An 18384-nucleotide genomic window follows, 5' to 3' on the forward strand; every position below is an offset into this window, starting at 1 on the left:
GTCTGATAGAACCAAAGCACTAAAACTTATTCCCCTACTTTCACCTTCTTCTGAGTTCTTCTTTCCCACAGCAAAATATTTATTTTTCTGTCTCATCTGAAAAAAAAAAAAAGGAACTTTAAAATAAGCCCCACAGCTGTAAATATTTTATAACTCTGCTCTAATCACAAGTGTCTTCCCAAAAGGACTCAAAAAGATCCTTTGAAATTAACTTTTTCTGTCTTAATTTAAGGCAAATGAATTGGAAGTAAAAAGGCCAGAGAATCTTGAGAAGCTCATGACTTCTAGAAAAGGACAAGGTTGTATAAGACATTGCCAGCGACACCAGGTTGATGAGATAAAAAAGGAGGAGGATTTCCTCAGTGCCCATGCTCTTTATAATAGATGGGATCTGGTGGCAAGATGGTAAGCAACATGGGCCCTGCCAGTGTGAATTTTGCTCTGGGAACACACATCAAAATCTAAGGCACATTTTTAAATGCAATGTGGCTATACAAGAAGGCCAAGAGTTCCTTCTCTTTGAATATTTCACATATCTTATTTATGAGGCAGTACAAAGAATCTTTTATCCCTTACAGACTCTCTTCTGCCCTCCTGCAGACCTCTACTCTGAGCAATGGGGGAGCAAGGAGTAGTCAGGAAATTATGGGCCAGTAGCACCCTCCCCTTTACCCCTGTGCCGTTCATTCTGTGGGGTAGACCTTCAGTGTAATAAGGGATCTGAGGGACAGTCACCTCCATGTACATCTGTTACACCATAAAGCATCTACCCTATACCAGTGATGGGGAGCTTGATGTGGAAATTCCTCCAAATTGCCTAATTGAGTTCATCTTTGCTTTCCAGTGCTTTCCTATTTCACCTTTACTCTCTTATATCTCCTGTCCCTATTGTCCAATTATTCACAGGTCTCTCATCCCATCCAGTGTTTGCAAAATCTTAGAAATACTGTGTTCTCCTGTAGTATATGACAATATGACATCTTAGAACAATTCCCTGATCTTCTCTGAGCTTCCTCCTCCCTGCTATAGTGCCCTAAACTATACACTACAGTATTCACAAAACATTTCCCTGACTCATGAATTTCCCTTGGTTTGATGAGGAGGGCATTGACGTGAGGCCTGGGGAAAATCATTCATAGAAAAGAACAAAAGACACAGTTATATTGATTGTACCAAATGTTTATTGTCTGAGTAAATGAAGCAAATGTAAACTACCTTATAATACATGGAGATTAATGAAAACTATGGGGTGCATTTCTGTCATAATTTCAGCAAAATAGCCTAGGGAGTACAAAAAAAATGCCATGGGCAAATCCCCTTTGTATAGCAATGGAGTATCAATATGGAGCAATGCTTTTGTCCAATGGAGACAATCTTCTCTATCATAGAGAAGATCTGGTCTTGGTGTGGCGAGGGGCAGGGGGGAGGACTCCACCCCACCTACAGAACAAAAGACCTGAGGCCTATTTGTTATTCAGTTAGGCAGTCTGACCCATCTCTTTGGCATCTCCTGAGACTTACTTTCTCTAAAGTCTTATGCAAGAGAATTTAGCATCATCAGCCACTGTATTGATGAATTTCAAATGTAGAAAGTAGGTTTTAAAAAACTGGAAGATGGTGGATGGCAGGTCTCCATTTACTGAGCAATAGCGTTCAGCACATTTCATGGCCTTATCTCCTATGTTGTCATCCTGCACAAGGAACCGGAAATTCAAGGATTTGATGAAATGCTTGATATCCTCCAAAGACATGCTCAGCTTCTCCGCAATCCCTTTGAGTGACTTCTCATCCAAACCAAAATGACTCTGGTAATGTTTCAAGCACTTTTCCTGCTGGGGAAAATCAAAGCCATTAAAGCAGGCCATGAAGGGGATGAAGCTCAAAGCAAATGATTTCAGGGCATCCAGCCAATCTTCTCCTTGAGCAAATCTCTCTTCATCTCAATACAAGCATCAAACTGGGCAACAGAAGCACAAAGGTGTAGTGCTTATGAACAGGGAGCTCCTTCAGCAGGGTCTCTTCCAGTGTTGGGAAATCAAAGTCATCCAGATCAAAGTTGGAGACCAAGAAGACGCATGGCACAGGCATGCCAATGTGGCTGAGGTTAGCCAGGCAGTTGTCTCGTATCTGCTGAAACACTCTCTCCCTTTTGAAAGATGTGGGTTTGCGTTTCTCTTCATTATGTAAATCATTGTCCACCTTGGTTCTAACAAAGTAGAACTTCTTGCCTATCTCTTTGATGCTTTTGACCAGCAAAGCTTCATTGAGGCTAAACCAAGAGGAAGAAATCATGATGAAGAAGTCATAGGTAGCAAATTCCACCCTTTCTAGATATTCATGTTGGAAATTGGGGGTTCTTGTCCCAGGCAGGTCCCAGAAGGTCACGTTGGGATATTTGGGATGTTGATAGGGCATTCTCTTCTTGGTAGTCTCCATAGCACCAACACTTGCAGAACCCTCCTCTTCATAACTAAGTCCTCACAGGGCATTGATGAAACTGGACTTCCCAATGCCAGATTCCCCAGTCACAGCCACATCCAGTGGAGCATTCTTTGCTGCCACAAGTGATTTCTCAGTTATGTAAGCCACATCTTTTAGCTTGGCTTCTTTAAGGGTTGCTTGAGTTCTACCAAGATTTTCTTGAGAGAGGATTCCCCCTACCTTACTGATTAATGTGGTGTAGTGAGGGACAAAGTTGGTGGCCAACTGCTGAAAATTCTTTCCTGCCAGGAAGTCAAATAGCAACTAATCCATGCTGGTTAACTGTGGAATGTCTGTGGGAAAATGAAAGTGAATTAGGAAGACAAATGGAGAAGCAGAATAGACACATAGTGTGAGCTAAGGAAACACACAGGTCCCAACAGCCCATTCCCATTCTCTCACACTTACTAACGTTACTCTGATTTACTTTTCCTGATGAATTTTGTTTTCGTGCTACAGTAGAAACTACTTGTTGTCTACTCTGATGATTCATATGTTACAAGAGTCAAGGCCTGTGGAATAGAAAGTAACAGTACCCAAAGTTGTTCACATCCTGAGCCTCAGAGCCTGTGAATGTGTGACCTTGCATAGCAAAAGGGACTTTGCTGGTATGAAGAAGTTCAGGATCTTCAGATGAAAAGATTTTCTTGGATTATCCAAATGGGCTCAATATAACCACAGGGAACTTTATAAGAAGGAAGCAAGGCCAAATGAAGAAAAGGAGGTGGTATGATGCAGATGGAGATAGAAGTGAAGATCCAGAAAGATGTAAGAAGGGTCACAAGATAAGGAATTCAGGCAGGTTCCAAAAGCTGGAGAAACAAAGAAATGGATTGTCTCCTGGAGTATTCAGATGGAACCAACATTGCTGACACCTCTACTTTATTATTTTATTTTATTTTCAAGTTTGCACTTAAATTCTAGTTAGTTAATATATAGTGTAATATTTGGTTTCAGGAGTAGAATTTGGTGATTCATCACTTGCTTATAACAACCAGTGCTCATCACAAGTGCTCGCTTTAATACCCATCACCCACTGACATCTTGATTTTAGCTCCTTTAAGATTCATCTTTGACAACTTCCCTCTGGAAGTATAAGACAATAAATCCGTTGTTGTCTTAAGCCACAAATTTTGGGTTACTTTTTTTACACAGCAATGAGAAACTAATGCAGTCTGCATATGCCTAAAACCATAACACTGAGACATACCCCTTTCCGTTCTGTGGAGGAATCAATCAGGCCAGCACATTAGAGAGCACAGAATAGCACACATACCTCAGTTCACATAACCTGCAGCAAATAGGGTCAAGGGTTGTGTTTTGGTAGAGGCAGGGGGCAGAGAAAATTCTGCCAGGATGTGTGTTCCATAAGAGGGATAGCCAAGCACATAGTCCTTCTGGTAATAATTACTCCATGACAGCTTAATGTCCATTTATCTCACCTCATGGAAGAGTTTGGGTGCAATTTAGAATATGTGACAGGAAGTGGCAGGAGAAGTAAATAAGACCTCTAATTTTCCCAATTCAATACTGTACAGTCTCGAAATAGAGATACCTGATTAAATCATGGCAATTCAAGGAAATCATCACTACATATGATGTGGCCTCTTATGAGTGAGAAAACCCTGATTTTAAAAATATTTATACATGTAAGTTTTCTCAGGGACTCCCAGTGGGTTTTTAAGAGTAGGAATGTGCTCAGTGCTCATCCACTTCCTATATGTCCTGCAAAGACAATTTTCAAAAGAGGAAGAATCATGAGTTTCAAAGAAATATAAAATAAACATGTGTTAAAGATTTTATTTATCTGATTACTAATGAAGGAAACAGGCAGAAGACATTACTGGTTAAACAGATATTCCCAAAGAGACATTTATAGTTCAAGAATATTGAAATGAATATTAAAATGATGTAAGAGTGCTGTATTCTAAGGTGAGGGTAGGAAGGCAACTGAACCTGTGCAGGTAGAAATTAGCTATATGACTGCTATGGACTGAATGTGTCCTCCACAAAATCCATAAATAATGCATGAGCTCAAAGTTCTGATATTAGTTGGTGGATTTTTTGGCGGTTCCTTAGTCGTGAGGGCAGGGGGATCATGAATGCATTAATCCCACAGACACCCCCAGATTAAGAGACTGCAGAGACTAACTTGCACATTCTGCCACGTGAGATGACAGGGAGATGTACATTCCTTCAGAAGGTTGAGAAGTATATTTCTGTTCATAAGCCACCCAGTCTGTGATATTTTGTTATAGTATGAATGGATGCAAAGAAATTCTAAAAAAAAGAATTATTTTGCATTGCTACCAATAATTAAAACTCACTGAGTTTTAAAATAGCTCTATGGTATGAAAAGCTAGATTGCATTTAAGATGGCATAGTTTCCAAAGGAGACACCCAATAAACACTCTGCTTATTCCAAATTTTCTTAAAATTTTTTCACTATAAAAAAAGAAGAAGAAGAAAAGAGGCATTTTCAGACTATGGTTCTCTCTTCAAAGAGGATGACATGAGCAGGTGGATGAAACCTTAACTCTCAACCCATCTGACCTACACCTCAACCCTGCAAGCAGAAAGCCAGTATCCCATCATTGCAAGTACACATTTTGCTCACTCACCAGTTCTGGAAAGAAGAGAGGCTTCTGATGATAGAGTTCAGGAATGTTTCCAGTAACACAGCAGAAAATGCTGAGTGTTTTTCAAGTATTCCCTGGAGCCCCTGGCACAGGAACAATCCAGAGGCTTATACTGCCTAGGAAATGTAGGCATTGAGTGCTCCTGAGGTCACTGCCCTAAGAAAGGGGCTACAGAACATCTGTTCTCCCTAGGTAAAGAGTGATAACAAGAATGATGACAGCCTCTGACTTGAGCCCCTCCCTCAGGAAGATTTGGCTGATGGTTCTAAGGTCCACATTTACATGAAAGTGAAACCATTATTTCTACACAAAACAAGCAGTTCCAGGAAAAGAAAAAGCATGAAGGGTTTGTGACCACAAGTGTCTCAGGGAGTTGGGGGGAAGGCAGAGAAACACCAGAGGCCAGGGGAGGCAGGTCTCCAATGGCTCCTGTGTGGCCATCTAGCCATGAATCTGTTGGGAAGACTGGGGATAGGGAAGAAGGCTGTGAGCAAGTATCCAAAGCTTCCAATACAAGAGAAGCCTTTCCTGTCAGAAAGGAGAGGACTCTATCATTTCTCTTTCTGTTTTGTTCATTTTTAGGAGCCCTACTTCTGGCTGCCACAATGTAACACTTAGACATAGATGACTCTGCCAGGTCATGGGGTCACATCTCATGAACACCTTAATCTACCAGGAAGCATTCTGAGGAAATTTGACAAGCAGCTTGGAGGGAGACCCAGAGAGGGAGGAAAGAGCCTGAAATTTTAGATTTATATGGAAGATCAAAAGGAAAATACCTAAGTTCCTTAGAAGAAAAAGAACATGGGAGAATCTGCTGTTATCAGATAAGATTTATTTCACTGATATAGTATTGAAGAAAGTTGGATGCTGGCACAGGGATAGACCAACTCACCCACAGAAAGGGACACGGAGCCTTGTGTAGGATTTCTGTGGCATAGGACAAGTGCATGAAATGCCAATGGGTATAGAAGCCACCATCTAGTAAATGGAGTTGACAAACTGGTTCTCCATATGGATAGAGGTTACTGAATCTCTGCTTACATCACTTATGATAATCAGCTCCACATGGATTTAAGACCTAAATCTTAAATGGACACTGTAGAAGAAAATACAAGAAAATACAGCTGTTCTTAGAGAAAGATGTCTTGAACAAGATGATACCATATAAAGACACCAGGATGACAGCTGTATAAAACAGATAGATCAAAGAGATACCTTTGACTACATTAAAGTGAAAAGCTTCTCTTCATGAAAACAGATACAAAAAGAAAGTTAAATATCTCCACAAATCTGCAAAAGATATTTGCATAAAGTTAGTCAACTGAGGATCAGTGGAAGTAACATTTTTTAAATTCCAGAAATCATCAAGAAAAAGTGAAACAATGCTGCATGTAAGTGGGCAAAAGACGTGAACAGAACTTTCTCAGAAATAGAAACATATTGGGGGGGGAGGTAGAAAAAGTACCAGAGATTAACTAGGAATGAGGCAAATGTATATTTGTGTACTACAAAATAACAACATACATTAATTCAGTCAGAAAAATTAAAAGTTGGACAAAATCAGGTGCCTGCTGGGTTTGTAATTTAATATAATCACTTTGAAGAAACAATATGGCTGAATCACATCTATACACCTTAGGACTCAGCAAATCCACTCCTGACACTATACTGAAGAGTCACTCTGCAAAAATGAGCAGAAGACAGGTGGACATGTGCTCCATGAAGCAACATGTCTTCATAATTGTGAAAAAGGAAATGAAAGGCATTGACATGGATAAGTAAGCTGAGGTACATAATGTTGAAAGAAAGAACATAGGGATATGATGAAGAATGAATCTTTTAGTATAAGTTGAGATTAAATATTAAGAACCCATAGAATACCCCTTAAATAAAGCTTCAAGAAAACTAAACATACATGATATGTAAGCATACCTAAGTGGTAACATAACAAGTCAAAGAAAGCAGTTATAAACACATGCTTCATGAAATTCATACATAAAGGCTGTGGACAGAACTGGAGTGAATAGAAACACAGAGGTCAGTATGGGTTATTAGAAATGTCCTGGGTTTTTTTCCTGGTGATTTTTCAGTATATAGGTGATCATTAGACTACACAAGAAAGTAAAAGATTTAAAATGGAAAAATATCTCAGTTCTTCCCAGATTTTTGCTGTGTATATTCTTCTACATGTACTAGGTCCTGAATCTCTCCCTCTTGCCATATTTTGGGGACATCAGAGAAATGTCCAACATCTGACATACAGAGACAATCACTGCTATGATGGGACAAAGACTGAGAAATCATTCAGGGAGGAAGCACTGGGCAAGAGAGACTGAAATTCCAGGTGGAAGCAATGGCAAGGAAAAGATGCAGGCTCACACATGAGCTTGACAACTGGCTATGGATGCAGAGGAGCACACACAGCCAGCCAATTACAGCTGTCAGTAGTAAGGTAGGAAAATCCTCTGAGGCTCAGGTACCCTGGCAGTGATGGGGTTCTTTGTAGTGGCAGAAAGCTCTCACTCAGGGGATCCTTGGGGTGGGCTGCTCTCCAGCAGTGTGTGAGAATCACTCTGGGACTGGTGGTGTATTTGGCTCTGGTTTGCAGTGTCCTTGGCAACCAGTGGATGGGGGCCTGATGCCTTAGTATGCCCACCTCAGGGTCCAGAGTGAGATTTGCTGCTCCTAAGTCAATGTTAAAAGGTCAGGAGGTATGATTTATGAGGATATTTCCTCTGTTCAGAAAAGGAAAATCAATTCTTTTCATAAATAAATGACCTTAGAAATACCCTCTCTCCTGGTCCCACTCAGATGAGTAGAGTCCAGTTAGTGTAATATGCAATTTCCAGACTTTTGTAGAATAGAAATCTTCCCTGCCCTGGCTCAGTTCCTCTTCCAGCCGAGTGAGACACCTGAAGCAGGGACAGGAAAAGAGTCAGCTTCTTTCCTCTTTCTTCCTCCCACTGCCCCCATTATAGGAACAAACTTGGATAGGAGAACTACAAAGGTAGGAAAGGACTCACTGAGGTAGGACATTTGCAATCCAGCTGATAGCCTGGTGTGGTAAATGTCTCTCAGGGAGAAGATCCCTGGAAGGCCCATGCTGATGCCCCCATTGGGATCTTGGGGCAGGAATAATCCAGACTTCATAGACTTCTACCTCCTCCGTGGTGTTGGTCACAGGAGGGAAACCCTAACTTTTTTTTTTCCTGATAGCTTTATTTTTTATTAATTTCTTTTCAGCATAACAGAATTCATTGTTTATGCACCACACCCAGTGCTCCATGCAATATGTGCCCTCCATAATACCCACCACCCGGGTCCCCCAACCTCCCACCCTACACTAACTTTTTCTCCTCATCCTACGCAAGGAGACCATGTGCAGCCCTCATGGTTGACCATGTCCCTTGAAACAGGCTCACTAAAATAAGCCTTGCCTTTCCTCTCCTCAACCTTTCAGCTGTCATTTTCTCCCCCAGGGGAGGACTCAAGGATGGCAATGCCAAATTCACAATCTCTTAGCCAGAGAAATATTTCATAACTTTTTATGGGCATAGCAATATTGGTGGAAACTGTAAAACAGATCTTCCTTTTTTATTTAAAGTCAATCTAATTAAGGTATAGTGTATTGTTAATTTCTCAGATAGAATTTAGTAATGTAACAGTTGCCTTTAACACCCACTACTCATTACATCAAGTGCCTTCCTTAATTCCTATCACCCAGTTACCACATCCCCCGACCCACCTCCATTCCAGCAACCTTCAATTTGTTTCCTATATTAACAGTCTTTTATGGTTTGTCTCCCTCTCTGATTTTGTCTTATTTTATTTTTCCCTCCCTTCCCTTATGATCCTCTGTTTTATTTCTTAATTTCCACATATGAGTGAAATCATATATTTGAAATCATTATATTTTATGACTACTTATTTCACATGGTTTAATACCTTCTAGTTCCTTGAACATCATTGCACATGGCAAGAGTTCACCATTTTTGGCTGGCTGAAATATATTCCACATTTTGGGCATTTTGGACATTGCTGATATAAACATTGGGGGGCATTGCTCCCTTTGAATCACTATAAAACAGACCTTCTTTATCACTCTGTGGCAGTCACACAGTGCCCTCCCTGGGGCCTCACTCCCAACCACAATCACCTTCTATTCCTTCATGATAATGAGGGCATGACAATCACTGAAGAGTTAAGCGGCTACCCCAAATCACCCAGACTGTAGTGAACACACAGAGACTCACACCCTCACCTAGCTGAGACAGGTAAATTGACAACAGGTAAGGTCACAGCTGGGTCAAGAACACCACCATAGATGGCATCTGCACTCTGATCCCCATGGATGGAAGTGAGTTAGCCACTGAACTTGGCACATTGGGCATCCACAAGGAGCAAATTTGCAGGCAGTGTCTGCACCCATCTTAGGGGCCAGACTCAGTTACTGAATGTGGACTTCTCACTGGTCTGGGCACTGACATCAGAGGAAGCATCTCCAGGTAGAATATAGCAGGATGTGTCTCAGAACACCCCCATCCACTTCTGGGACTCTGTACTGAAAGTCCTCAAAATAATCCTGTATAATCCTCAGGCAAATGCTGTAGGAGCCCTACCCATCAGAATGAAGAAATTGAAGATGGTTCACCCCCATTTTGAGAAAATTACACAGGTCTGAGTAGGAAAAGCACCGGAGAAGAATACCCTCAAAATCTCCTTGTCCTTCACAGCACCACTTCCTACCTTCTCTTTAGTATCTTCCTAAAACAACCACAACCCAACACATCTTGCTTCCTTCCTTTGGGAGCATCCTGGGCTGAAACCAGTTAAGGATGGTCCCAGAGGTAACCGTCTCTGCTGGCCCCTTCCCCAGGGTGAGGTAACTTACCAGGAGACTACTGATATCTGCCTGATCATGGTCACCTTCTGTTTTTTGGAGCAGGTGACTGAGAGAGCTCCTACAACCCAACTTGGCTAATAACTCTGCTAATGTAAAGACATGAAAGACAGAGCCTGACACCAGGGCAGGAGAGCTTGTTGAGTTCCCTTCCTTCCATACACAATGTTTTGAACATTTTTATCATGAACACACATTTAATGTTGTCAAATGCTTTTTCTGCTTCAACTGAGATGACCATATGATTTTGATCCTTAATTCTGTTTATGTGATCTATTATACACATGTGAAATTATGCTTGCTTCCTAGGGATAAATCTCACCTGATCCTGATGAAAGATCCTTTTGATATGCTGTTGTATTTGGTTTATTAGCATTTGGGGTGGGGGGAATGTATCTATACTCATTAAGGATACTGGCCTATAATGTTTTTTCTCTTCTAGTGTCCACTCAGGCTTTAGTCCACAACTAATTCTGAACGTGCAGAATGGGTGTCTCTTGCTATTTAATTTTTTAGAAAAGTTTGAGAAAAATGTGTATAAGTTCTTTAAATATTTGGTAGAATTAGTCTTTATTCAGAGTCTTAATTGCTGATTCACTCTTTCATCATTATCTGCTCAGATATTTTTTCATTTTCTCCCTGAGTCAGTCTTGATAGTTGTATGTTTCCAGGAATTCATCCATTTCTTCTAGGTTTGGGGGAATACAAAATCCTTTATTTTACCAGTTCTCAATTTATTTATTTGTATCTTATCTTTTTTTCTCAGTGTAGATTAAAATTTGTCAATTTTGAATATCTTTTTTGAAAAGTAGCTCTTAGTTTCATCAATATTTTCTATTGTTTTCTTGTCTTTATCTCTTTCTGTTTCAAGGTTTATTTTCTTCCTTCTGCTTGCACATGGCTTAGGTTTTTTTTTCCTTTTTATTTCTTTGAGATGTAAAGTGTGGATTTCTTTTTAAATTTTTTTTTCCTTTTTCTTAATGTAGGGATTATCACTGTAACCTCTTTGAACTGCTTTTTATGTGACACATATATTTTGGCATGTTGCTTGTTCATTATGTTTGTGCAAGATATTTTTTTTTTAATTTTTTAATTTTTTATAAACATATATTTTTATCCCCATGGGTACAGGTCTGTGAATTGCCAGGTTTACACACTTCACAGCACTCACCAAAGCACATACCCTCCCCAATGTCCATAACCCCACCTCCCTTATCCCAACCCCCCTCGTCCCAGAAACCCTCAGTTTGTTTGGTGAGATTAAGAGTCACTTATGTTTTGTCTCCCTCCCAATACCATCTTGTTTCATTTATTCTTCTCCTACCCAATTAAGCCCTCATGAGTTGAACAAATAATTCTAAAATTTATATGGAACCATAAAAAACCTCGAATAGCCAAAGGGATATTGAAAAAGAAAGCCAAAGTTGGTGGCATCACAATTCCGGACTTCAAGCTCTATTACAAAGCTGTCATCATCAAGGCAGCATGGTACTGGCACAAAAACAGACACAAGATCAATGGAACAGAATAGAGAGCCCAGAAATAGATCTTCTCCTACCCAATTAAGCCCTCACTTCCTCATATCAGGGAGATCATATGATAGTTGTCTTTCTCTGCTTGACTTATTTTGCTAAGCATGATACGCTCTAGTTCCATCCATGTTGTCACAAATGGCAAGATTTCATTTCTTTTGATGGCTGCATAGTATTCCATTGTGTATATATACCACATCTTCTTTCATCTGTTGATGGACATCTAGATTCTTTCCATAGTTTGGCTATTGTGGACATTGCTGCTATAAACATTCGGGTGCGCCTGCCCCTTCGGATCACTACATTTGTATCTTTAGGGTAAATACCCAGTAGTGCAATTGCTGAGTCATAGGGCAGTTCTATTTTCAACACTTTGAGGAACCTCCATGCTGTTTTCCAGAGTGGTTGCACCAGCTTGCATTCCCACCAACAGTGTAGGAGGGTTCCCCTTTCTCCGCATCCTCGCCAGCATCTCTCATTTCCTGACTTGTTGATTTTAGCCATTCTGACTGGTGTGAGGTGATATCTCATTGTAGTTTTGATTTGTATTTCCTTGATGCCGAGTGATGTGGAGCACTTTTTCATGTGTCTGTGGGCCATCTGGATGTCTTCTTTGCAGAAATGTCTGTTCATGTCCTCTGCCCATTTCTTTATTGGATTATTTGTTCTTTGGATGTTGAGTTTGCTAAGTTCTTTATAGATTCTGGACACTAGTCCTTTATCTGATATGTCGTTTGCAAATATCTTCTCCCATTCTGTCAGTTGTCTTTTGATTTTGTTAACTGTTACCTTTGCTGTACAGAAGCATTTGATCTTGATGAAATCCCAATAGTTCATTTTTGCCCTTGCTTCCCTTGCCTTTGGCGATGTTCCTAAGAAGATGTTGCAGCGGCTGAGGTCGAAGAGGTTGCTGCCTGTGTTCTCCTCAAGGATTTTGATGGATTCCTTTCTCACATTGAGGTTCTTCATCCATTTTGAGTCTATTTTCATGTGTGGTGTAAGGAAATGGTCCAATTTCATTTTTCTGCATGTGGCTGTCCAATTTTCCCAACACCATTTATTGAAGAGGCTATCTTTTTTCCACTGGACATTCTTTCCTGCTTTGTCAAGATTAGTTGACCATAGAGTTGAGGGTCTATTTCTGGGCTCTCTATTCTGTTCCATTGATCTATGTGTCTGTTTTTGTGCCAGTACCATGCTGCCTTGATGATGACAGCTTTGTAATAGAGCTTGAAGTCTGGAATTGTGATGCCACCAACTTTGGCTTTCTTTTTCAATATCCCTTTGGCTATTCGAGGTTTTTTTCTGGTTCCATATACATTTTAGAATTATTTATTCCATTTCTTTGAAAAAGATGGATTGTACTCTTTTTTTAAGATTATTTATTTATTTGACAGAGAGAGATCACAAGTAGGCAGAGAGGCAGGCAGAGAGAGAGAGAGAGGAGGAAGCAGACTCCCTGCTGAGCAGAGAGCCCAATGCGGGACTTGATCCCAGGACCCTGACTCATGACCTGAGCCGAAGGCAGCGGCCTAACCCCCTGAGCCACCCAGGCACCCTGGATGGTACTTTGATAGGAATTGCATTAAATGTGTAGATTGCTTTAGGTAGCATAGACATTTTCACAATATTTATTCTTCCAATCCAGGAGCATGGAACATTTTTCCATTTCTTTGTGTCTTCTTCAATTTCTTTCATGAGTACTTTATAGTTTTCTGAGTATAGGTTCTTATCTTCTTTGGTTAGGTTTAGTCCTAGGTATCTTATGGTTTTGGGTGCAATTGTAAATGGGATTGACTCCTTAATTTATCTTTCTTCTGTCTTGTTGTTGGTGTACAGAAATGCAACTGATTTCTGTGCATTGATTTCATATCCTGACACGTTACTGAATTCCTGTACAAGTTCTAGCAGTTTTGGAGTGGAGTCTTTTGGGTTTTCCACATATAGTATCATATCATCTGCGAAGAGTGATAATTTGAGTTCTTCTTTGCCAATTTGGATGCCTTTAATTTCCTTTTGTTGTCTGATTGCTGAGGCTAGGACCTCTAGTACTATGTTGAATAGCAGTGGTGATAATGGACATCCCTGCCGTGTTCCTGACTTTAGCGGAAAAGCTTTCGGTTTTTCTCCATTGAGAATGATATTTGCAATGGGTTTTTCATAGATGGCTTTGATGATATTGAGGTATGTGCCCTCTATCCCTACACTTTGAAGAGTTTTGATCAGGAAGGGATGCTGTACTTTGTCAAATGCTTTTTCAGCATCTATTGAGAGTATCCTATGGTTCTTGTTCTTTCTTTTATTGATGTGTTGTATCACATTGACTGATTTGCGAATATTGAACCAAACTTGCAGCCCTGGAATAAATCCCACTTGGTCGTGGTGAATAATCCTTTTAATGTACTGTTGAATCCTATTGGCTAGTATTTTGGTGAGAATTCTCACATCTGTGTTCATAACTCTCTATAACTCTCTTTTTTGATAGGATCCTTGTCTGGTTTTGGGATCAAGGTGATGCTGGCCTCATAAAATGAGTTTGGAAGTTATCCTTCCATTTCTATTTTTTGGAACAGTTTCAGGAGAATAGGAATTAGTTCTTCTTTAAATGTTTGGTAGAATTCCCCCAGAAAGCCGTCTGGACCTGGGCTTTGGTTTGTTTGGAGATTTCAACCTCCTTACTGGTTATGGGTCTGTTCATGCTTTCTATTTCTTCCTGGATCAGTTGTGGTAGTTTATATGTTTCTAGGAATGCATCTATTTCTTCCAGATTGTCAAATTTGTTGGCGTAGAGTTGCTCATAGTATGTTCTTATAATAGTTTGTATTTCTTTGGTGTTAGTTGTGATTTCTCCTTTTTCATTCATGAATTTATTTACTTGGGTCCTTTCTCTTTTCTTTTTGATAAGTCGGGCCAGGGGTTTATCAATTTTATTAATTCTTTCAAAGAACCAGCTCCTAGTTTCGTTGATTTGTTCTATTGTTTTTTTTGGTTTCTATTTCATTGATTTCTGCTCTGATCTTTATGATTTCTCTTCTCCTGCTGGGCTTAGGGTTTCTTTCTTGTTCTTTCTCCAGCTCCTTTAGGTGTAGGGTTAGGTTGTGTACCTGAGATCTTTCTTGTTTCTTGAGAAAGGCTTGTACCACTATATATTTTCCTCTCAGAACTGCCTTTGTTGTGTCCCACAGATTTTGAATGGTTGTATTTTCATTATCATTTGTTTCCATGATTTTTATCAATTCTTCTTTAATTTCCTGGTTGACCCATTCATTCTTTAGAAGGATGCTGTTTAGTCTCCATGTATTTGGGTTCTTTCCAAACTTCCTTTTGTGGTTGAGTTCAGCTTCAGAGCATTGTGGTCTGAAAATATGCAGGGAATGATCCCAATCTTTTGATACCGGTTGAGTCCTGATTTAGGACCGAGGATGTGATCTATTCTGGAGAATGTTCCATGTGCACTAGAGATGAATGTGTATTCTGTTGCTTTGGGTTGAAATGTTCTGAATATATCTGTGATGTCCATCTGGTCCAGTGTGTCGTTTAAGGCCTTTATTTCCTTGTTGATCTTTTGCTTGGATGATCTGTCCATTTCAGTGAGGGGAGTGTTAAAGTCCCCTACTATTATTGTATTATTGTTGATGTGTTTCTTTGATTTTGTTATTTATTGGTTTATAGAGTTGGCTGCTCCTACGTTGGGGGCATAGATATTTAAAATTGTTAGATCTTCTTGTTGGAGAGATCCTTTGAGTATGATATAGTGTCCTTCCTCATCTCTTATTATAGTCTTTGGCTTAAAATCTATTGATCTGATATAAGGATTGCAACTCCTGCTTTCTTCTGATAACCATTAGCATGGTAAATTCTTTTCCACCCCCTCACTTTAAATCTGGAGATGTCTTCAGGCTTAAAATTAGTTTCTTGTAGGCAACATATAGATGGGTTTTGTTTTTTTATCCATTCTGATACCCTGTGTCTTTTGATTGGGGCATTTAGCCCATTAATATTCAGGGTAACTATTGAGAGATATGAATTTTGTGCCATTGTGCCTGTAAGGTGACTGTTACTGTATATGGTCTCTGTTCCTTACTGATCTACCACTTGTAGGCTCTCTCTTTGCTTAGAGGACCCCTTTCAATATTATCTGTAGAGCTGGTTTGGTGTTTGCAAATTCTTTCAGTTGTTGTTTATCCTGGAATTTTTTTTTTTTTTTTTTTTTAGCAATGGGTTCTGTTGTCATTTTCTTTTAAGATTTTATATATTTATTTGAGAGAGAGACAGTGAGAGAGAGCATGAGCGAGGAGAAGGTCAGAGGGAGAAGCAGACTCCCCGAAGAGCTGGGAGCCTGATGTGGGACTCGATACCGGGACTCTGGGATCATGACCTGAGCCAAAGGCAGTTGTCCAACCAACTGAGCCACCCAGGTGTCCCTGTCCTGGAAGCTTTTATTCTCTCCTTCTATTTTCAATGGTAGCCTAGCTGGATATAGTATTCTTGGCTGCATGTTTTTCTCGTTAGGTGCTCTGAAAATATATGCCAGCTCTTTCTGGCCTGCCAGGTCTCTGTGGATTAGTCAGCTGCCAATCTAATATTTTTACCATTGTATGTTACAGACTTCTTTTCCCAGGCTGCTTTCAGGATTTTCTCTTTGTCACTGAGACTTGTAAATTTTCCTATTAGGTGACAGGGTGTGGGCCTATTCTTATTGATTTTGAGGGGTGTTCTCTGAACCTCCTGAATTTTGATGCTCGTTCCCTTTGCCATATTGGGGAATTCTCCCCAATAAATCTCTCCAGTATACCTTCTGCTCCCATCTCTCTTTCTTCTTCTTCTGGAATCCCAATTATTCTAATGTTGTTTCGTCTTATGGTGTCACTTATCTCTCGAATTCTCCCCTCGTGGTCCAGTAGCTGTTTGTCCCTCTTTTGCTCAGCTTCTTTATTCTCTGTCATTTGATCTTCTATATCACTAATTCCTTCTTCTGCCTCATTTATCCTAGCAGTGAGAGCCTCCATTTTTGATTGCACCTCATTAATAGCTTTTCTGATTTCAACCTGGTTAGATTTTAGTTCTTTTATTTCTCCAGAAAGGGCTTTTATATCTCCCGAGAGGGTTTCTCTAATATCTTCCATGCCTTTTTCGAGCCCGGCTAGAACCTTGAGAATTGTCATTCTGAACTCTAGATCTGACATATTACCAATGTTTGTATTGATTAGGTCCCTAGCCTTTGGTACTGCCTCTTGTTCTTTTTTTTTGTGGTGAATTTTTCCCCCTTGTCATTTTGTCCAGATAAGAGTATATGAAGGAGCAAGTAAAATACTAAAAGGGTTGCAACAACCCCAGGAAAATATGCTTTAACCAAATCAGAAGAGATCCCAAATCATGAGAGGGGAGAAAGGGGATAAAAAGAGGTTCAAAAAGAAAAAAAGAATAGAAAAGAATTTTTAAAAAAAGAAAACTAATAAAGAAAAATATAAAAGAGAAAAAATATATATATTAGATAAACTAGTTAAAAAAGAAAAGGATAAAATTTTTAAAAAATTTTAGCAGAAGAAGAGAAAAAAATGAAAAAGAAAAAAATTAAATTAACAGCAAGACTAAAAAAATCAAGGGATGGGGCGCCTGGGTGGCTCAGTATGTTAAAGCCTCTGCTTTCAGCTCAGATCATGATCCCAGGGTCCTGGGATTGAGCCCCGCATCGGACTCTCTCTTCAGCAGGGAGCCTGCTTTCCTTCCTCTCTCTTTGCCTGCCTCTCTGCCTACTTGTGATCTCTGTCAAATAAATTAAAAAAAAAAAAAGAACATCCTAGGTACTAATAGTTCATGGTTATCATAAATGCTTTAAAAAAACACACACACAGTGAGAAAGCCATGAGTTCCATGCTTTGTTTTCTCCTCCTCTGGAATTCTGCTGCTCTCCTTGGTATTGAAACCACACTCCTTGGTAGGTGAACTTAGTCTTGGCTGGATTTCTTGTTGATCTTCTGGGGGAGGGGCCTGGTCTAGTGATTCTCAAGTGTCTTTGCCCCAGGTGGAATTGCACCACTCTTACCAGGGGCTCGGCTGAGTAATCCACTTGGGTTTGCTTTCAGGAGCCTTTGTTCCATGAGCGCTTTCCCTAGAGTCTGGAGGACATGAATACAAATGGCGGCCTCCTGGTCTCCCGCCCAGAGGAGCCGAGAGCCCGGGGCCCCACTCCTCAGTGTGTCCTCAGAGAACAGCGCCCAGTTACTCCCGTCTGCCTGACCTCCAGCCGCGCTCTGAGCTCACTGAGCCTATGGCTGGTTCAAGGTAACCCCGAGCTGTGAGCTTACTGTCAGCTCTGTCTCTGTAGCCGGTTTTCCCATTCCAATACCCGCAAGCTCTGCAACACTCAGACACCGCTGATCCTTCTGTGACCCTGCGGGACCTGAGGCCATGCTGACCCTGCATGGGCTTCGCCGCAGTTAAGCCTCTGGAGTGATGTCCCTCAGCGGAACAGATTTCTAAAATTCCTGATTTTGTGCTCTGTTGCTCCGCCACTTGCCGGGAGATGGCCCCTCCCCCCAGGGTCTATCTTCCCGTAGCTTTGGATTCACTTCTCCACCTGTCCTACCTTTCAGAAAGTGTTTTTTTTTCGGTTTCCAGAATTGCTGTTCTTCTTCTCTTAGATCTGCCGATGGATATGCAGGTGTTTGCAATCTTTAGATAAGCTATCTAGCTGATCTCCTGCTAGCTGAAGTAGTCTCAGCCTGCTACTTCTCCACCATCTTGACTCCTCTCCTCTGCAAGATATTTTTCATTTCCCTTTTAATTTCCTTTTGGTCCCTTGGTTGTATAGGAGCAAGTTGTTTGA

At 40.5% G+C, this 18384-nt stretch overlaps 1 pseudogene; it reads right to left on the reverse strand.

The window, feature by feature from the left end:
• Positions 1 to 1158: 1158 nt before the first annotated feature.
• Positions 1159 to 2754, reverse strand: LOC131832675 (interferon-gamma-inducible GTPase 10-like; annotated as a pseudogene).
• Between the last annotated feature and the right edge of the window lie 15630 nt (positions 2755 to 18384).

This window comes from Mustela lutreola, chromosome 5 (assembly GCF_030435805.1).
Source record: "Mustela lutreola isolate mMusLut2 chromosome 5, mMusLut2.pri, whole genome shotgun sequence".
NCBI lineage: Eukaryota > Metazoa > Chordata > Mammalia > Carnivora > Mustelidae > Mustela > Mustela lutreola.